Genomic DNA, 22,526 nt, shown 5'->3' with positions numbered 1-22,526 from the left:
TCCTGGGACCTTACATATGACACAATAGCCTTTTGTCATAAGTCCCCACCCCCTTGCACCCAATGAATATGTGAAGAGGGGTCAGGACCAGCTCTGCTGGCCCTGCCCTAATGCACTCGCTGGCTTAGCCCTGTCTTCCAGGTGTTTGGCAGAAGGCATGAGTGTGCCTATGTGTTTACAGCTGCACACATGGAAGTGCTGCATGCAACTTTTGATATATTGCTGCAAACCAAGTACAAGCCATACTGTTAGCTATCCTTCAACATATTTTGTTATTACCAAAGAAAGCATAATCTGATTTTATTTTATGAAGTTGATGAGCAAATCAAGCCACACTTGAGATGAAATGAACTAAACCTTATTTATATGCAAGCAGATTTCTTACAAAACTGTTTCCAGAAATGCTTTCATAATTGGATAGAAAAGCACACAAACAAGAAATTTCAAATGCAAAACAGAGAATTTGTTAAAAGCACACTTGCATTGCCAAGAACCTCCTTGAAATTGCAGGATCTTGTTTTCTTCTGCCAAGTTCTGCATAAGTGGAGAAACGAATCTAAAAAAGAACAAAAATGAGAAGCAAAATAAGCTGATTTGTTTTCATTTAATGTATTTAACATTTTCAGCAAGTTTGTCACACCATAGTATGGAGAAGATCTGGCTCTACGTGTTGCAGTTTATCTGTTTGTTAAAACATAAATAATTAACTTTCATTATCTCCCTAATAAAGGATAAAATACCACCTCCCCTTATGTCATATGGAACTTATGCACCAAAATCTTGAACTTGACAGATTCTGTATAGTGTATAGTCTAAAAAATTTAAACACTTTCAAAGAAGAAAAAGTTGGATCCTAAACTATGACACATACTGCTAAAGAAGGTCACCAAAGACACAAAGCAATGAATATAAATATTATCTGTAATAAGACATCTCTATTATACTTAACATCTAAACCATGTTATTGGTGATTCAGCAAATGCAATACAAGCAATAAATTACAGTGAACTCTAATCTGTACAGAGTCCAGAAATACTCTTCAACTAGCTCTGAGGTGTGTCTTCTAACTGTCTCTACTGTATACTTTAGTGATGGTAATTAAATATATGCAGTTGCTAACCTGTGAAAGGAGGTTCTCTTTGCAGTAAAGAATGCCAAATATTTCTTAGGCATGGTTACCCTTTAATACTTGCTTTATGTATTATCCAGATTGGGTCATAAAGCAGAAGGATTATCATCAAACAAAGCAATAAAGATAGCATATGTTGCATTTTAAGGCTTATATTGTACAGAGTAATTGACTGATATGTTTGATATTAAGCATACTATAAAGATAACTTAAGTGACTTTGAGCATTTAGAGATGTTGCAGGTTTGCTTTTATTTCCTGGTTTTTTTGTCATTTCTGCAATACAATTGTGTCATATACACAGTACAACTCTTCTATTATCTTCTGCAATTAAGTGCACGCTCTCCCTGCATTGAGGACCACAAAGCATGTGTGTATTTCCAGTGTTAAAGTGGAATGCAGAGAACAGAATTGAGAAGCACTATCTTGTTTCTTCTCCCTCTGAAGCTGGTTTCCCTTCCAGAGATTTGAAACTTGGGATATTTCTAATCTAGTGCATGCTATGGGCTTCAGCATACAAATTTTATTGTGTGTGAGAAGGGAGTTGCACAAAAGGAAGAAGACTCATGGCTCTTCTTTCAAGAAACAGACTAACTTCCATGCAGTTTGTTCATGAGGCCATTTGAACAGTAGGGTCTGATACTCTCCTTCCCAGAGGACCTCTAGCCCAGAGAATATAGCAGCTCCTGCTGTAAGAAACAGTGCCAAGAACACACATTTCTGGAACATTCCCACTGGACTTTACAGGACATGATTCTTCTGCATAACAAAACTGGTTATGTTTTCCTGTACTTACAACATGTGCAAACAGAATAGAAATGAGAAACACATGCCAGAATATTGTCTGCAGAAATACTGAACACCATTTGCTTATGTTCATGTGAAAGCACCCCACATCTCCCATGCAGGGGTAGAGAATTGCTTGATGGACCAGTTAAGGCACACTGGCTTACCTTTCCAATCACTGCTGTGTACTCCGTGTTTGTTCTATCATCTATCAAACAAGATACTCCCTTTTGCGCTAACTTTTTGCTTCCTTGGATTCTTTTTCATAGCAGAATACTTGCCTCCTACTACTGCATGTTCAGAGTTAGAATGACACCTGAGAAACTTAAGCATTTCCTTTCTCCAATTGTAATCCAGTGCATGTCCCATTGAAACCCATTGGTAAATACTTCCAAGTAAATGTGCACAGGACTAGTCTGAACACTGGCTTAGAGAAGAGCCTTTTGCTCTGAACACCAATTAATTCAATAGCAACTCAGAGCATTTGATACACCAATGACTCAAGATTCTTGTTGCAGAGAAGACCATGGAGACTTAACATGTGGTCTTTATTATTAAGCCTCATTTTATTTTGGCCACAGGAGAATATTCCTTGTGGTTTATTCCAAGAACAGATTTCCTTGCAGGCTAGGGTTTAACCATTTAATAAAGTGCAGAAACAAGAAACAAACATGGCACAGCAGTAGGCTAAGCATTCCGCACCCCAGGGACTTCAAGCAGGGCTATGGCTAGACTATCTTTTCAACACGTGAAATTATATGCAACAAAACACCTCTGCTTGCTTTACTAGCCCCTTTCTCTCCTGCTGTATGAATCAGGCTAAGAGGGACTCTGCCTGAAGAGTGGCAGACATCTAAGTAGCCATAAAAATGTATTTATCATTACTATTTCTCAAGTGAATGTGCTCTTGGGAACATTAAGTGATTAGAGATGAATTGAGTGAGCAGAACTACATTACCCATGGCTGAAAAAAGTAATGCTTCCAACCCCTTTACTCTGAATTGCAGGCAGAAATTCTGATTGGAATCTGATATTAGCATTGTTCAATAAAGCTTAATGACTGAACCAAGACAGAGCTTGCCATGCTTTCAGTTCAGGAACATACAAAAAATATCTCTTGTGAGCTGGAGTGATCACAGTTGGAGAATGTAGGTAAGTGTGAACACAAACCAGCCTTTTTTTTTTTTTAATCAAGAAGAGTACACAGAAGTGTCATAGACCCAAATCCGAACCAACTTTCCAGCACTGACGTAGCTGTGCCAATGGGGCATATGCTACACATGGCAGTCATGGAAGCCTCAAGGTAAGCAAATGTTTGCTCCTTTACCTCAGAGCTGTATTGCCCTTACCTCAGTGCTGGAAAGTTGGTTAGGATTGTGCCCTTAATTTCATAGACTATTTCTTAGCAACATTCAGCCAGTTATCTAAACCAGGGATGTCCAAACATTTTGGCAGGAGGGCCACATCATCTCTCTGACACTGTGTCGGGGGCCAGAAATAAAATTTGAATAAATTTACATAAATGAATATATTAGAGATGGAACTTATATGAACGAATGAAGGTTCTTACAATAGCTCAAGGCCCACAAAAGACCTTGCACAAAGCAAGCCTGGCGTTTCCTTCGCTGCTGCTGCAGCATCACAAATGTCAAAGAGCACGCAGCCCTCATTCCACCCCATGTAAGATGTTGAACAGCTACCCTTACGTTGAGAACAGTTGCATCAGTCCAGCGCAGGCTCCAGCAAGTCCAGTTAGCCATAGAAACTCTCTTTATGAAGGCCCTATAATGACAAACTAGGTGAGTGGGGGTGTCATTCAATACATGACAATGGAGTCTTGCTGCTGCTGCTTCCACAGCAAAACTTGGCTACCCATCTGGAAGAGGATATACACAATTCACTGAAAATGTATTTCTCCTTTTCTACTTTTCCATGCTCCCCTGAGTCTTTGTATACTGTACTCGGCATTTATTATGGACTGGAACCAAAGATTAACTTCCTCTGGAGGAAAGGATCAGTTGAATCCTACAGCTTTAACAGCCTTCCCCCCCCCCCCCCAAGAATTCAGGGCAACTCATTTGGAGTTATCCTACTTTATCAGTGTTGGTTCTAGGAATCTGGCTACTTTTAGAAGAGCATCCCCCATAACATGGAAGAATCCTCTGCACAAAACTGAGAATTCTGTGATGCTGCCTCTGCTCCATGTATACAAGAATGGTGGCCCTATTGGGGTGCTGATCATTCTGCCAGTTTTTTGGGGGAGGGAAGGCAGCTAAGGCCCAACTTCATTACCCTGGATGATGTTGCTGCATTTTATTTTCTAACACTCCAATCCAATACTGATGCCATGCTAATGGGGCAGGAATATCAGGGGGATGACCACTGTATCTTAAGACTGTCCTGCACAAAGGAAGAGGAAAAACATCAGAGGCCAGGCAATGTCATGCTGGTGCAGTCCTCCTAGGAATGCTACCAACATCCATGGAAACCTGACACAGTCTTTCAGCCATGCAACTATGGCTGATACCAGCCTGGCATACAAGAAGCAATATAACCAGCCCCAAAGACAGTGCCCAGAGGTGTCATTGCTGGGATGTGCCCCTCCAACAACCCCTTGGAATGACTAAGGGGCCCAATCCTATCCAATTTTCCAGTACCAATGCAGCCATGCCAATGGGGCATGCACTGCATCTTTGGTGGGGAGGTAGGGGAGGTGTTGCCTTACCTTGGGGCTGCATTGTGGCTGCACTGGTGCTGGAAAGTTAGACAGGATGGGTCCCTTACGCAGCAGCAGTCAGCATTGTCAAACTTAGGCAGATGCCCCATAACACACCACACAACACAAAGATTCCCCAGCATGCCCACCTCCTGCAGGAGCGGCTGTGATGGAAGCATAAAAGTGGTAAAAGCACCAAACCCACAACCCAGTGTTCTAGTCCCCTAATCCACATATACAAACACACACATCCAAGAAATATCTTATTGACCACAGCAGAGTAGCAGATTGAAGAGGGTAGGTAGGTAAACATGCAAGTCCCTTTATGTTAAGAGTCTGAGTCTCCCAGCTGGAAGGAATCTTTGCCAGGGCAGAAACTGGGAAAAGAAACAAAGGGAGCCCCAACAATATTAACTTCAGGCAGGGTGTTGGTAGCTCACTACCCAGCAATGCAGGCTAGGGTCCAGGTTTGAGCCCAGTTAAGGGGCTTGCCTCACCCAGCCAGGGCTTGCCTCTTGCATTTCCAGTCAGAAGCATAAATGGGAGGGACCAAAAAAGCAGGTCTAGAACCTACACTGACCAGTCCACAAAATTCTTCTCAGACACAGCAGGAGACAAGCAAAGAGCACTGGAATTTAACATCACCAGAGGCACCTGCTGGCATGGTGTTCATTATGTTGCCCTCCTGTCACCCTATTTGTGAACTGTGTGGTCTGCCTGATACATCACGGCAGCAGAGAACAGGAAGCCCCTCACCACAGGGGAGCATCTCATCCCCTGTGAAGCTCAAGAAGTCAGAGAGTGAGGATACTACGGATCCTGAGAGTAGAGAGGTTCCTCCCCTGCAGAGTTCCACCCAGTGCCAAGCAGATGTCAGAAACAATTAGGGTGGGGAGAAGGGGAGAATCCTTATCTGCTAACAAGGAGACAACTAGTGTAATCAAGTCAACATTTTTATTGCACAGTATCAAAATGGAATAGTATCTGAAAGAGAAACACACAAGGAGGGTTACTAACCATCTTGTTCCAGCAGGATTCTTTTTCCTTTGCAAGTTATCTGAGACAGCCAAGTATCAGGTGCCAGTGAGGTCTGTCTGCACCAGTTGGTTTACTGTCTGTCATGAAATTTACAAAGGCACAGGGATCTGACTGGAATGGGTAAGTCCACAATGTTACTGAGCAGTAGCTGGATTTAAACTGTAGGCAGGTAAGCTGTGCGCTTCCCTCAAGTCCACACTGTCTTCACATGTGGGGCAGCTACCTACAGGGAGAGAGTAACAAGGAATAGATAACAGCATCAGTAACACATGATCTCTGGATCAAAATGCATACTTCGTGTTTGTGGGGGAGAGTAGTGCTACTGTGGAGGGTGCAGCATCATGATTTGGGACAATACTCTTTCCCCCCCCCCCCCCACAATGGGGGTTCCACTGGAATTTTGTGCAAAATGACTGTTGTGAACCATGCGACAATGGTGCAGTCCTGGAAAACAAAAGGGTTCCAGGTGAGTGTTTGGCCAGCAGTGCCAATGGTTGGAGTACCTGACCTCCGCCAAGGGAGAGCAGATACTCACTGCTATTAGCTGTTGCAAAAGGAAGGAAGGGATGACTAGGGAACACAGTTTATAGCACGGATATATTTGACAACACTGAAAGGTCCAGGGTGGAAGGCAGGAGAGAGACATAAGACAGATATTTAGCATCAGTACACTGCAGCATTGAATTCCTTCCCCCTCTTTTGCTTACCTGGGTAAGGTGCATTGTCCTTGTTCCCTCTGTTGGGATGGTGATCTGGAGGTTGCAGTTGCATGCTTGTGTGTGGAGTCTTCCTGGGAAGAGTCATTGCAATAAGAATTCTGAAAAGACAAGTGTTAACAGTCTTGCCATGCATGTTGAGAGTATCAAGAGGTTGTTTGTGCTCCCTTTGGGTGCCAAGGGTTTTTTCTCCAGAGTTCCCATCATCAAAGTTCCTGTATGTGTACTCTGGGTATGCACAACAAGAGGCTTGTTGGGCAGAATTTTACATGAGACAGTCCTTTCAAGATCCTGGACCTGTTTATCACTACAACTCTGTGAGGAAAGTTAGGTCAGGGTGAAAGGCTGCACCTGGCCCCAAAGTTATCCTATGAGCTTCATACCTGAATAGAGATGAGACCCATACCTGACTATTTTGGTACCATATTCTAACCACTACACCAGACTGACTCTCAAGGACATAGCTTTCTTTGTACCTCATACATAGGCTTGCTTAGGAGTTTAGCCTGGGATCTCTCAAAAGAAGAGGCCTGCTGAATCAGGTCAAAGGTTCATCTAGTCCAGGGTGCCCAAACCCAACCCGGGGGCCACTTGCAGCCCTCGGGGACTCCCAATCCAGCCTGCTTGGAGCCCCCAGTCTCCAATGAGCCTCTGGCCCTCCAGAGACTTGCTGGAGTCCATGGTGGCCCGATGCAACTGCTCTCAGCAGGAGGGTGACTGTTCAACCTTTTGTGTGAGCTGTGGGATGAGGGCTCCCCCCACTGCTTGCAGTTTCACGTTTCATCAGTGGCAGCGAAGGAAAGGCTGACCTTGCTTTATGCAAGGCCTTTTATAGGCCTTAAGCTATTGTAAATCCTTCATTCATTCATGTTCTATCTCTAATATATTCATTTATGCAAATTTATTCAAATTTTAAATGTAAATTAATTCTTTTTTTTTCCAGCCACCTACAGTGTCAGAGAAATGATGTGGCCCTCCTGCCAAAAAGTTTGGACACCCTTGATCTAGTCCAGTGGCCCACCAGATACTTCAGGAAGCACTCAAGACAGCAAAATACCATACCCTGTTGGAACTCCTTTATATCTGATATTCAGAGATAAGCTACCTCTAAAAATTGCTAAAATTCACAGTCAAACTATCAGGCTGAAATGTTCCTCTTGTTTTTAGCCTTCTATATTACAAGTCAGCCTCTCAAAATGACATTTGAAAAGAAATTCAGAAGTTATTTTATTAACTTTATTTCTGAGCCTTTCAGAATTACTGCCCACACATTTTTCAATTTGATCTCAGTAACAGCAAGGTCTCAAAAATGCTTATTTTATTTTTAAATGAAAGATGCAAGTGTTGTACTTAGCAATCACCCACACCAAAGTGAGACAAAGGAGGTTTGGGTCACATGATCCATCTATGTAATAGGCCGCTATGAATTACCCTGGTTCCTCCCAAACACTGCAGAGCAACACAGCTCAAGGAAACTTCCTCTAGCAATGAGGCTGTTCACTAGTATTGTGAAATGAATGTTGACAGAGCCTTGGTTTTGTTTTCAGTACTTTCTACAGCTCTGTTGACTTCAACAATGTTGCTGGGAGAGGAATGACAACAGAATTTGACCCTAAAAAAAGAACCCTACTCAGTACACTTGAGATATACAAAATTATGCAGGGGATGGACAGAGTGGATAGGGAGATGCTCTTTACATTCTCACATAATACCAGAACCAGGGGACATCCACTAAAATTGAGTGTTGGGCAGGTTAGGACAGACAAAAGAAAATATTTCTTTACTCAGCGTGTGGTCGGTCTGTGGAACTCCTTGCCACAGGATGTGGTGCTGGCATCTAGCCTAGACGCCTTTAAAAGGGGATTGGACAAGTTTCTAGAGGAAAAATCCATTATGGGGTACAAGCCATGATGTGTATGTGCAACCTCCTGATTTTAGAAATGGGTTATGTCAGAATGCCAGATGCAAGGGAGGGCACCAGGATGAGGTATCTGGTGTGCTCCCTGGGGCATTTGGTGGGCTGCTGTGAGATACAGGAAGCTGGACTAGATGGGCCTATGGCCTGATCCAGTGGGGCTGTTCTTATGTTCTTACACAGACAATTCTACTTTATTGCTTTCCAATGAAAACAACAAGGCATCACAGAGTTGAGAAAGATAACTTATGTGCATATTTTCCCCCTCTTCCGTGGCAGAAGGTATTCACTACTACCATAGGTCTCTTGTTGTCTTGTATGCTCCCTGGGGCATCTGGTGGGCCACTGTGAGATACAGGAGGCTTGATTAGACAGGCTTTTGGCCTGATCCAGCTGAGTTTTTCTTAAACGTGTCATAATTAAAATGGCCATTTTAGTTATATAAGAAATCTTATCAAATGAAATGTTTTATAGTGCATGCTATAGTAGAGCTAACCTATTCGCTTATGCACTCTGCTCAAGAGTTCAATGACAGTCTTCATAAGAGTTTTCAGAAGTTTAATACATTCTAATTATGCCATAAATGCCTACTGTGGATAACTGCTTGTCCAAGGGTTGGCCTCAGATCTAGCTGATGGGCGGCAGAAGCCAGATGCCTACAATGTTCTCACCTTGCAATCCAGGAGTGGTTACATAATACAGCATTTGATTAGGTGTTACTGGTAACCAGATTAATGCTGGCATTAACTTTCATCACAAAGAGAATTAAATATTAATGTTTCCACAGAAACTATTAATAAGCAAAGTGCTTAACAACCAGTTTCCTATTTTCATTTGGTATGACATGGTTGGGAAAACAACAGACAGAAAATGGTGTTCAAGTTAGAAGTACAGAGGGGTGCCCTGACTCCTCTTGTCAGGTAGTGAGTAGAGGGCACAAAGGTCAGCTTGCACTGAGGAATTTCTGCCTGGGTGTGTATTCCCAGAAAGATGAGGGTGCATTTCAGCCACCATCTAATTGCCCAAGACAAATGGGACCTTTGGTTCAACTCGCCTGTTCAGCATTTTCTGTCTGTGTATTTATCTATTTTAGTACAAATATTTAGAAGTCTCTCTTCAATCCAAAGACTTTCAAGGCAGTGTAGCATTTAAAAGCAAGCAAACAAAAAAAATTCATGATTTTAAAACAGCAGCATCAGCACAACCTCAACAGAAACAAAATGACTCCACCATAAAAACAGATCTGATGGACAAAAAAACGAGTCTTTACTTGGCATCAAGAAGATACCAGCACCAAGCAAGCATCCCTTGGGAGAGGATTCTACAAGTGGGGCACCACAGAGAAGACCCTTTCCACAGTCAACATGCAACTCACTGCAGAAGATGGAGGGATCAGAAGAGGGCTTCCAAGGATTATCCTGGGCAGGTTCATGAGGGAGAAGGCAGTCCATCAGGCACTCAGGTCTCAAGCAGTGTGTGTTTCAGGGTTTCTTTCTTGAATAATGGGGTATATAAATGGAATTTGGTATACATATACATATACAATGCTTTAAGACAAGTATGTATAGCAATTCAACCCATCCCCCATCCTGGTTTCAAGGAGGAGGGGGACACAATAAAATGCAATATCTGCTAAAGCAGTGGTCCTCACATATTTAGCACTGGGACCCAATTTTTAGAATGAGAATCTGTCGGGACCCACCAGAAGTGATATCATGACTGGAAGTGACATCATCAAGCGGGAACATTTTTAACAATCCTAGGCTGTAATCCTACCCACACTTACCCAGGAGTAAGTTCCATTTACTATCATTGTTAAAAGAATATACATGGTAGCTTGTTCAAAGTACAGGTCTGTAACATTTCCTCAAATGCAGTCACATTCCATAGAAGCATCAAGTCTAATATATTAAAAATAAAATACTGAAATGAGTGGGGACCCACCTGAAATTGGCTCACAACCCACCTAGTGAGTCCTGACTCACAGTTTGAGAAACACTGTGCTAAAGAATGAGCTATCACTGATAGAATGAAAGATAGTGTGCATATTCAGGACAGAATTCGACAGATGATATCTGAACTCTTGAACCTTGCACCAATGTGCAAAATAGCCATGAAAGATGCAAAATGCTGTAAAGTGAAATAGCACTTAAAAATCACAACAAAATATGGCCTGTATATTCATGACAAAAGTTTGAACACTATCTTCAGTCCTACATAGCGTTTTCAGGAAGGGAAAGGGAGAAAAGATTCAAAATACTGTACACTGTACTGAGATATCTGAAGTGAACATTAAACATTGTGATTTACCAGTACAGGTTGTGCCTCATTACCCACTGGGTTTCTGTTCTAGAACCCTCAGTGGATTAAAAAAAAAAAATCAGTGGATACCAAATCAGTGGGAAAATAACTTTAAAGCCCCACTTCCAGGTTTCTTTCTCCTCCATTGGTGCCCCAGAATGCATTGGTATAGATGCTATTCAGCTGGTATAGCACCTATACCTACGCATTCTGGTGCTACAGTGGAGGAGCAAGAAACCCAGAAGTAGATCTTTAAAGATATCTTTAACCCCTGAGAAGCTTGCAATTGGTGTGGTTTAACAGCGCAAAGGTAGGAAATGAGATTTTGGTGCTTTTTTTCCCTTGTTACAAGGGATTTATAGTGGACTCAGTGGTCCACTAAAGTATCAGTGGTGAGTCAAATCAATGGATGTCAAATCAGTGGATAACGCGGCACGACCTGTAACATTCTCTTCACTTCCTTAACCACCTTCCTTATTTGAAAATGCCCTCTACCAAGTTTTACTTCCAGTTGTACCTTATAGCCATTAATTTTCAAATTAGACATACAGAATCATCCTTAATTTTTATAGGAGTGCTTAAGTGCCATCATTCTTATGTTATTCACCCAGCAAATGTGTAAAAGTCACTTGAATATGTTTCACCTTACATGTTTCTAAAACCATTTGTGGTAAGGCATGAATAGGAAACAGGAAACACAATGTGGTCTAGAGAGAAACACAAAAAGCAATACCGCAAACTTATACAGGAAATAATAAAGGAAAACTGAAAGTATGTTGACTTATAGGCAAGGGTGGGAAACCTCAAGACCATGGGCCAACTCAAGTCTTCCTGGCACCTGTAAAGTCCAATAATCCACATACTTTCAGTCTTATTTTGTTGCTTTCTGACCTAACTCTACCAAGTCACTCAAGAGCAGGGTTTCGAATGGCTCAGAAGGCCCATCTCAAAGGGAGAATCAAATGAAAGCAGGGAGTCAAACCAGAACTTTCCAGTTCAGATAGTACCCTCTCCTCCACTAGCATTACTTATAATTGCAATGTAATCCATATAAAATGAATATAATAAGTATTTATTGCCACAGCTTCCAGACCTGTTACAGCACAATTCTATGCCTGTTCACTTCAAAGTAAGTTCCACTGGGTTCAACTGGCTTACCTACTCTCACCTATGTGCATACAATCTGCAACCTTAATCATTTAGTGCACTGAGCAGGCAGAATGAATTGTAGGCTTCATATATATTTTCTGCAAGTCAGTGTAGGAACAGAAAACACAATTTTAGTTCACATTGGGTAGGTTCAGATGGTTGAAGAATGGATGAGCATAAACAAAAGGAAATTAATCTGAATAAAACAGAGCACCTCATGGTTTGGAAACCAATGATGCAGGTATAGGACTATACACCTGCTCTATATGGTTGCACTCCTTCTGCAGGAGGTAGCTTGGGGTACTCCTGGATCCAGGCAAGCTGCACTGGGTGCCTGCTTATTTCAGAGTACAATCCAAGGTGCTGCTTTTGGCCTTTAAAATCCTTTATAGCTTGGGACAGAGGTAAAAAAGGCAGAAGGACTGCCTTCTTCCATACCAACTGGCTTGCCTTTGCAGGACCCCACTGCATGTGCTATACCTGGCAGAGGCCAGGATTATGGCCACAAGGGGTAGGGCCTTCCCTTTAGTGGTTCCCCAACTTAGTGATACTCCCTCCCCTTAGAGATAAGATCAGCACCCACCCTGTTAGCCTTCCTATGGGGGCTAAAGACATTCCTTTTCAGATTAGCATTCCCCCCAGGCTTTTTTTGTGGCTTTAATTATTGCTTAAACTCTGAACTGGGTTGCTAATTTTTTTATAATCTGCTGCTGTTTATACTGCACTGTTGTCTTTAATGCTTTTATTACTTAGCAACTATAGCACCTATTTTATTATATTGTAATGTTTGTAGTTATCTGTATTGGGAATCCCATTTTTATGGGAGGCAAGGCAAGATATAAATATTTTAAATAAATATTGCCTCAGAATAGAAGAATCAGAAGAGCATGTCATTTGTACTTCTGCAAGAAATATGCAAACTGGTTCAAGGGCATTTTCAAACTAGTCTCTTATCTAACATGGAAGGGTAGTAGTGGCTCCTGACTAGAGGAGGGGAATAGAGGCTTATCCACTTAGCCACTATCCTGTACGTGTGAGTCAGGCAGATTTTAAGTGCACAATCCTATGCACGTCTACTCTAAAGTAAGTTCAACTAAGTTCAGTGGAATTGCAATCTAAGAATGTGAGAAGCATTCAAATGTATATATCATTATTCATCCTCGTGTGTGTGTGTGCACGTGCAAAAATAAATAAAGTGTGAAAATGAACACAGATTTTGATTTTCTTTTTTGTTCATCTAACGCAGGCGTGTCCAAAGTTTTTGGAAGGAAGGCCACATCATCTATCTGACATTGTGTCGGGGGGGGGGAAGGGGGCTGGGGAAAAAAAATTAATTTGCATTTCAAATTTGAATAAATTTACATAAATGAATGTATTCGAGATGGAACTTATATGAAGGAATGGTCTTGCAATAGCTCAAGGACTATAAAAGGCCTTCCACAAAGCAAGGCTAGCCTATCCTTCGCTGCCACTGCTGCATCACAGACGTGAAACAGCAAGCAGTGGAGGGAGCCCTCGTCCCATAGCTCACGCAAGAGGTCGAACATTTTGTCGGGCCAGCGCAGGCTCCAGCAAGTCTCCAGAGGGGCAGAGGCTCATTGGAGACTGGGGGCTCCCTGAGGGCCGGATTGGGAGTCCCTGAGAGCCGCAAGTGGCCCCCGGGCCAGGGTTTGGGCACCCCTGATCTAACGAGTCAGTTTAAAAATGGAAATGTTTAAATGAGTCAGTTTAAAATACATTTCTTGTCCATATGATGTCTGAAAGGCATCATATCATTTAATGAAAAGCAGTAGCCAAAACAACTCTATGAGTGTGGAATTTTCTCCACTCTTTTGCGTAAGCATCTCTCAATCAAATATTGGAATCTGCAGTTCCAGCATTTGGGGGGGGGAGTAGTAAAAAAAAACTGAGATCAGCCTGAAACAAGTCACATTTCAAAACTGTTTACACATATATGCAATGCTCAAGTAAGCAAAAAGGTATATTGCCTGGATTTTACCTTGCTTCTTAATGTCAAGAAGCCATGCAACTAAACCTCCTGCTGCTTGTGTTTGGGTCTTGGCATCACTCTCAAGAACTGCTTTGGGAAAAGTATTCATTTATGTGTATCTCTGCTGTTTTAGGCAAATGTGTTTGTGCACTCTATTCCAGGCCATGTGTTCTTTCTCCTTAAATTAGGTTACTTGAACAGCAACACTTGCAAAAGCATGTTTTTTTTGTTTTTTTTAAAAAGGCATTGTATGAGGACTAAAATTCAGAAGGTTTCCTCCTTGCTCCTATCACCAGCATGGTTGCTGCTTGCACCCAATACCCATTATGCACTCAACATAATCACTTGCAAATATTGCACACATATGGCTGTGGGGTATGAACACAGACTTAAAATTGGGTTCAGTTGCTTCTGAATCATAATTTTCCAAAGGCATTATTGACATAACTGCAGCAAAATATTAAATTACAATTCAATCGACGCTGTGCCAGAACCACCTTTCAGAGCGTGATACCATAGTCTTTCGAGACTGAAGGTTGCCAATACCTAATACCTGAGTCACTGGCACTGTCTCTCCTCCACCACCTTTCTACAGGATGGGTTCACATATTATGTTTATAATGAATGATTCAAGCCTATTAGCTTTAAAATAAAATTCTTTTTTATTCCCTTTTACTGTCTTCCCCTTTCCGGTCTCCCTTTTACTGAAACTCGACTCCTAAATTAGGATTTGAGATCTCTCCCTTTACTCCACAGTTCTGTGCATTATATCCTGAGTTTCCTCCAGTTCAGCATCTAGGTAGATCTCTTCCTAGTTCTGCTGTAGGGCACAGAACTGTTGCAGCAGCTCCTGTCTCTGTCTGTCACCCTCTTTCAGGGAGGGAGGGAGGAGGCAGATGGAGGAGTTACTGTGTCACTCTAGCTCCTATGCAGAAGGAGGAGAGGCAGCCTGTATCTCCCTTTTAGATTGAATATTTCTTTTAACTGCCTCCAGTTTTTCTGTTGAAAAAGAAAGGCAGAGTACAAATAAAGTGTATTTATTATATTTATTTTAAAAGATTTCTATTCTGTCTCACTGTCAAACCAAGATTTGAGGCAGTTAACATAACAATATTATAACAACTTTAAAAACAATACAGAGTAATAAAACAATGCAACATACACACAGAGGGAGAGGGAGAGAAAGAGGGAGAGAGAGTGAGAGAGACAGCGAGCAACAGTACAACCTGACCTAAACATAACCAAGTAAGGCCTGACCAAATAGGTTTTTAAGGGACAGTGAAAATAAAAGAGGCAAGGGACAAAACAAGGGAGTGGACCAACACTAAGAAGTTTGATTCACATGAGCATGGGTGCCCAGAACCCCAGGGCTCAACAGAACCTGTTTTCCCAGCCCCTCAGCAATGTGAGCACAGAGGTGTGAAGGCAGTGCAAAGGGGCATTGTTGGAAGTGAAAGGCCCATGCACCCTTCCATATTGCTGTCTAACTTTCTCTGCAACATGCTAGTTACTCATGTTATTATATTATTATTATTATTATTATTATTATTATTAACAGTATTTATATACCGCTTTTCAGCAAAGTTCACAAAGTGGTTTACAGAGAAAAATCAAATAACTAATGGCTCCCTGTCCCAATAGGGCTCACAATCTAAAAAGATGCAAAAGAACACCAGCAGGCAGCCACTAGAAAAGACACTGCTGGGGTGAGGAGGGCCAGTTACTCTGCTAAATAAAAGAGGAGCACCCACTCGAAAAAGTGCCTTTTAGGGCGCAATCCTAACCCCTGACATAAGCACTGACATAAGGGCAATGAAGCTCCAAGGTAAGGGAACAAAAATTCCCTTACTTTGAGGAGGCCTCTGTGAGTGACAACCAACTGCAGGATGCAGCACATGTCCCATTGGTACCGCTATGCCAGTACTGGAAAGCACTGACATAAGGGGTTAGGATTGTGCCCTTACTCAGTTAGCAGGGGAGTTCTGGAGAGCATATGCATTGTGTGTGGAGGGTGGGCAGCACAGAGAATTACTGGAAGGTGCATGCACCTTCCATTTCCTGTGGTGCCCCTCTCTGCACGACTTGTTTGCACATCTTTGCAAGCAATGAAAGAAATGAATGCTCTACTGGACTTATTTTGTGATTACGGATCAAATGACACCTATCAACAAGATTATTCTCAGTTATACTTTCCATTTATGTAATGCTTTCTAGAGTTTCAAAATGCTTCACACAACATCACTGCTTAGACTAGAGCCTCAGGAAAAGCAATATATAAATCTTTTAAATAATTAATCTCCCAGTAATCTTGCAGAAACCTTGAGAAGTTGGTCAATACTGTCTTCACATGACAGATGGGAAGGCAGATATGGGGCTTCGCAGCACTCGCTCTTCCCTACAACATTGAAAAAGGATTGGTATTCTTCTTATATTCTACTCTTCAGAAAGTTCAGGAGCTTCAAGTCTGCATGAGGCTCCTATGTCTATAGTGACTTAGCTTTAAAAAATGGTACATCGGGTGATTTGAGACAATTCACATGATATGAAAAACTCACCAACATAATTCTTTTTAGTGCTCAAACTGTTTATAGCAATTTTGCACTGAAGGCAGATATCTTTTTTTAAATCTTCAGTAGTAAGTGTTCAGTCCTCAGAGTCTTATGAAAAACTACTGGCAAAAGGCAACTGCAGCCAATGGAAACATTCTCAGAATAACTGAATTCTTGTCACTATAATAAGTGAGCTGCTTCGTGATTGGGGCTCAGCTCTAAAAACTGCTATCGGCATTTCAGAACTGCATTGCATCATTATTCCATGATCAAGCCACATCTTAACCTGGTAAACAATTTGTTCTCACTATTGCCAAGATAACTACTAGTACTAAATTTTAATATCTGTATACCACTTTCTGAGTGCATAGGGCTCAGGGCTTCACATGCATTATGCTGATGTATGCTAAGAACAACGCTGACAAGTGACTTTATCCCCACATTACAGGTGGAAAGACTGAGAACCCAATCCTATCCTTCCTACCCACTGATGCAGCCAAGCCAAAAAAGGTGTGTGCTGTATCCACTGTGGGTGGCACGGATTGAGAGGCTTAGGAGAAAAAGAAGAATTATTTCCCCTTACTCCTCCATAAGCCTCCAGCTTCACAATGGGTCTCCTCAGACCTGCACCAGTTCTGTAGCTGGTGCAAGGAGAAAAGGCGGGGAAGCTTGAAAAAGGGATAGGATCTGGAGCATGCCATTGCTGCCGGATCCACCCCCTCCTGTCACCTCTTTACCCACCGTTCCTCCCCCTCCCCACCAACCTTTTGCCCCTTCCCTGCCTCCAATACTGCCTACTTTCTCTGGTGGATGCAGTAAGGTCCACCAGCAGAACTGGAGTGCTTCTGTCTCTTGTTGTAGCACCCAGTAGCCATTTTACAACAGCAAAACTCACTTCTGCTGTTGTAAACCCTTCTGCAGTACAGCCCAATTCTGGACAGGATTGAACTGTAAGCCTGAGAAGGAGAGGACTCTCTAAGGTCACCTAGGGAGTTGATGACAAAGGTAAAATTTGAATTGGGGAAATCTTGAGTTGCAGCTAAGGCTCTTAGCTTCTCTGCTGTGGGGAAAGGGGATCCAACCTTTTGTCCCTGCTTCAATCCAAATTGCTCTCTCCTCCATGGTTGCATGCATCACTCACCTGTCATGCTGTGGTCCAAGTCCTGATCCTCAACAACACCACAGCTGCTATTCAGGAAACAAAAACAGGCATACAAGGGCCAATGACTTGCTTAAAGTAATGCACAATTTGGCCCTTATATAAACTGTTGTTCTCTCAATCTCACCCCTTTCTCATGTCTGCAATATGGTGATAACAGTGGCCTACTTTAACCCATTTCTGCACAGCCCACAGGTGTACACACTTTAACAGAGCAAGCCAATACATGTCAACTCAGAAGTAAGCCCTATCAATTTCAATGGGAATTATTTATAGGATTGCAGCCTATTATACTTATTAATCAATGAAGGAGAAAGATTATAATCAAATTTGGCAGACCTGATTTTACTGACATCATATAGCTACTGAAGCCAAAACTTGCTATATCTTTGAGAGAAGGAAATTTCCCTTAAAACAGTGTAAAGATGTACTTCAATTTTATGATTAATGGTAGGGAGCCAAAGCTGGTGGGACATGTGCACATGAAAGAGAACCACATGAGAAGTCTAAGTGTCATATACTGTTTTGTTGCAGCAGACCCCACTTTCAAAATACCAACAGCAGCTTGTCTCTTTGGTAGGAGTAAGTGCTTTGTGAAATCAGAAAGCAAGGTCCAGTTCTCTTCCTTCCTTGGATCTAGACCCAAATCCACAAACAACCAAGACTAGTTTATTTGTATTTATTGTGATAATCCTATTGATTTTAACAGGATTATACTAATTGGGAAGACCTCTGCATCTGCTCACAATCGGAGACATATGTAACATTGTTTTGTCCTCCTTTAGCTGTCTCACCTGCACATGTAGGTGCAATATGTTGCTGGTGGTCCCACTTCCAAAGGTGAGCATGGTTTTATAAGGCTTCTGATTTTAAAGCTCAGATCTGTTGTCTGATTAAAAATAGCACAGAAAATACAAAACATGCTCAAGTATAAGTAGTTTGAGCTTGCTATATGCAATTCACATTCTTGAAAGCGGGTTGGGATAAATAGAACAGCCCAAGCCCAGAATGTGGGTTAAAGGCACACAATGCAGTAACTCTGCTGAAGATAAGCTCCATTATCAGTGCATGGATGGGAGGCTACCTGGAACCCTGATATACACAGTCATTATGGAACATTATAATAATAATAAAATAATAATAAAACTTTATTTTTATCCCGCCCTTCTCCCAAAAAGGGACCCAGGGCGGCTGGGTCCCTTATGTTTCATTATGGAACAAAAGCAGGATATAAATGTAATAAATACATAAGACATTTTGTGCTTTAGTCAGAAAATATAAATGGTGCCTTTCATTGAGGTACAAATATTATAATAAATGAAAGTGTACTTTTTAATGGAGCAAGTTGAAGTGATTCATCTCATTCTTCCTAATCTAAGGGACGCTCTCAGTCTTCCAAAAGTAGAGGTGATAGCACTCATGCCAAGAGATGGAGCAAACCCATGTGGGGTGCAGTTTGACTGTACTTACATTCTGCGGATACTCAAAAGATACCTCACCTTATTGTTACTTCATGTGAACTAGCACTAAAAGTAGATTCCCCAACTAAAGAGAATAAAATCTAGGATGGCCAAACATCCTTGTGGTAGATATGTTCAGTACAGAACCGTTCAGTATCTAGGATCACATTTCCAATAAAGACAAAGTGTAAAGAGACGAAAATAAATACTATTATATTGTGAGCCCTGTGAACTAGTGTTGCAAATCTAAGAGTCTAAGAAGACCCTCATATATTTAAGGATTGCATAGTAGGGGAAATTGGAGAGGGATAGTAGTTCAGTGACAGGGATTTGAAGGTTCCAGGTTCTATCCTTAGCATCTTCAGAATTGGGACCCCCCATCTGAAACTCTGAAGAATCTCTGCCAGTCAGTGCAGCCAATACTGACCATGCTGGACCAATGGTCCAAGGTAGCTTCATATGTTCAGACTGAACTTTGTTGTCTTTTCAGCACTGTGATGGGACAGTTCCAACTGGAGAAATCCACCAGTGCAATCCTATGCATACTTACTGAGAAGTATGTCATATTGTGCTCAATAGGGCTAACTCCCAGGTAAGTGTGCACAGGACTGCAGCCCAAAATGCAGTCCTCTCAGGTTTTCACACTGCAGGAAATCCAACTGTTTTACTGCTTTAAGCAGTTTGTGGATGACACAGTATGAATCACCTTGACCTATTTTTGCCAAGGACCCACAAGATTACAACCCACATTGACTGATGACATGGAGAAGTTTCATGGAGATGACAATCTTCTTTGGGTTAACTCTAGAATAAATGTTTGTGGGAATATTTGGAGGAAGAAAGTAGATACAAGTGTTTGTGGGAATATTTGGAGGAAGAAAGTAGATACAAGTGTAACCACAAAATCTTCTAAAGAAGGGGTGTCAAACATTAGGCCCAGGGACTAGATGTGGGCCACAGAAGCTTTTGATCCGGCCCTCAGGCTCTCTGCTGCAGCCCACATGAAAATTGGGCTCTCCCATATCATGAAATACAAGCAAGCTTTGTGTATTTTCTCTTCTGTCATTTGTAGCTAATGAGTTCCTAAGTGAAAAAAGTGCTTATTTTTCATTATGACCTGTTTAACAACATCACTTCCTGCCCTCAGCAGGCATCAAGAATGCTATTCAACCCTCTGTGTCAAATGAGTTTGACATCTCTTTTCTAAAGGGCAACAGTCAAGTTACTCTACAGCAGTGTTTCTCAACCAGGGGTACTCGTACCTCTGGTGGTTCTTGAGGGACCCCCCAGACTTCTGCTGCATGGCAGTAAGACCAGCAATACAGTGCGACAAGCAGAGCCCAACCCTATGCATGTCTACTCAGAAGTAAGTCCCATTACAGTCAATGGGGTATGCTCCCAGGGAAGCATGGATAAGACTGTAGCCCGATGCGCTAGATGCTTTTCTTCAAATGTATGTGACCGGGCATGAGTATGTTGCCTATCAGTGCCAACCATCTATGATGCTCCATTCACCTCTGAAAGGGCACCCCTAAACAACTGAAACTCAGAACTCCTTAAGCACAGCACTTAGTACTACAAAGTTGCAATACACACTCGTGATAACCATCTGCGATCCCAGACAAGAAGATGACCGAGGCTCATGTATAAACTACTGACTTTTGCAGAACTTTCACTAAAGCTTCTCAAGCATGACTCCAGGTTCAATGAAAGAGACTGAGGTAGCAATCCTGAACACTCTTTTTTAGAAGTTACTTTTATTTAAATAAATCAACTTGTTTCTGAAGTTTGTACTGAAGGACAGAGATCCTAATGTCAAGCTCAGCTGTCCAGTAAAATGGGTGAAACGCACTTGCAGGACCAGTGCGGAGAACAAGCAACTGTTTAACCCAGAGGTCTTTAAACTTTTCAGCCGAAGGGCTGCATCACATATCTGGTACAGTGTCGAGGGCCGGAAAAAAAAATTAAATAAAGTTTAAGTAAATAAATTAGAGATAGAATTTAGATGAATGAATAAATGAACGTCCAGGATTTCTCCAAGCACCAACATAGCCCAAGAAATAAAGCACAAACTTAAACAGACCCCCATTCCCCCACCCCACAAGAACAACTCTGGTTGTGTTTGGTTAACTGGGCCAGAGGCTCTCAGGGTATCAGAGGCTGGCCACAGACCACATCTGGCCCCCTGGCCGGGGTTTGGAGACTGCTGGTTTAACCAATACAAAATTATGTGACATACATACACACTTCACCACAAGTTGGGAGCAAAAACCCTCTTTCTGCAGGATCCTAAGCGAAGCAATTCACAAACGCATCACGGAGTACAAAAAGAGCTTACTCTCAGGTAAATCAACACAACACTGATGGTAAGCAGGAGCAGAAATAGCATTAATATGTCTATTTGTATATTTCCTTCTACCATGGCAATAAGGATGTTGTGCATTGACAGCTGCATGAGAGGAGAAAGCAAAAAAAATCAACAGGGGAAGCTTCCTCCATCACTGCATCATCATCACCATCACCACCACCACCACCAAGCTGGGGAAAGCTGCAGGTGCTTAATTTCAACTTGCCACATGGTACAGCTGCAAAGTTTCCTTCCAACAATGTGAGAGCCCAATCCTAGGCATGCCTACTCAGAAGTAAAGCTCCACAAAAGTCAATGGGTAAGTGTCAATAGGATTGCATTCTGAGAGCCCAATCTTATGCCTGCCTACTCAGGAGTAAAGCTCCTCAACAATCAATGGGGGCTCACCCCTAGGCAAGTGTGGATAGGACTGCAGCCTGAGGGCACAATCCTATGCATGTTTGCTCAGAAGAAAGCTCCACTATAGTGAATGGGGCTTACTCCTGGGTAAGTGTGGATGGACTGCAGCCTGAGGGCACCATCCTATGCATGCCTATAGTCCTATAGCTCCTATATAGTCTATATCATATAGCTTCACTATAGTTTATGGGGCTTACTCACAGATAAGTGTGGGCAGGATTGAAGCCTGAGAGTCCACTCTTACACATGTCTACTCAGAAATAAAGCTCCACTATAGTCAGTGGGGCTTACTTCTGGGTAAGTGTGGACAGGACTTCAGCCTGAGGATACAATGCTTACTCAGAAGTAAGCTCCACTATAGTCAATGGGGCTTACTCCTGGGTGGGTCTGCAGCCTGAGGGCACCATGCTATGCATGCCTACTCAAAGGTAAACTCCACTGCAGTGAATGGGCTTACTCTTGGGTAAGTGTGGATGGGGCTGCAGCCTGAAGGCACCATGCTATGCATGCCTACTCAGAGGTAAGCTCCACTGTAGTGAAGGGGCTTACTCCTGAGTAGGTGTGGACAGCACTGCAGCAGCAGCAGCAGAGGGTCCCCCAGAGGAGCGAGACCCAGGCGGGGGGCGCCCCCTCCTCCGCGGCCTCTCCCCGGCCCCCACGCGCATCCTCACCCGCAGCCGGTGTCCGGGTGCTCCCCTGCCCCGAGCGGCGGACGCGTCCCCTCCTCTCACTCTCTCAGCGGCTCGCGCTGCCGCAGCACTGCTCGGCGCGCGCCGTTCCCCCTCCGCCGCTCAGCCGCAGCGCCGCCGGGCGGGCGGAGGGATCCTCCCACGGAGGCTGCAGCAGCCGCGG

General features: G+C 42.7%; 1 long non-coding RNA gene across 1 annotated transcript; it reads right to left on the bottom strand.

The window, feature by feature from the left end:
* Positions 1–342: 342 nt before the first annotated feature.
* On the bottom strand, positions 343–22,514 carry LOC136643751 (uncharacterized). The gene is made up of 6 exons (XR_010794056.1): positions 22,346–22,514; positions 9,675–9,793; positions 6,376–6,485; positions 5,648–5,891; positions 3,621–3,696; positions 343–556 (listed from the first exon to the last, which is right to left on the bottom strand). It is a non-coding gene; the product is annotated as an uncharacterized lncRNA (long non-coding RNA).
* Positions 22,515–22,526: the final 12 nt, after the last annotated feature.

Source organism: Tiliqua scincoides, chromosome 3, assembly GCF_035046505.1.
Source record: "Tiliqua scincoides isolate rTilSci1 chromosome 3, rTilSci1.hap2, whole genome shotgun sequence".
Taxonomy (NCBI): Eukaryota; Metazoa; Chordata; class Lepidosauria; order Squamata; family Scincidae; genus Tiliqua; species Tiliqua scincoides.
This window is presented reverse-complemented; position numbering and strand designations above follow the sequence as displayed.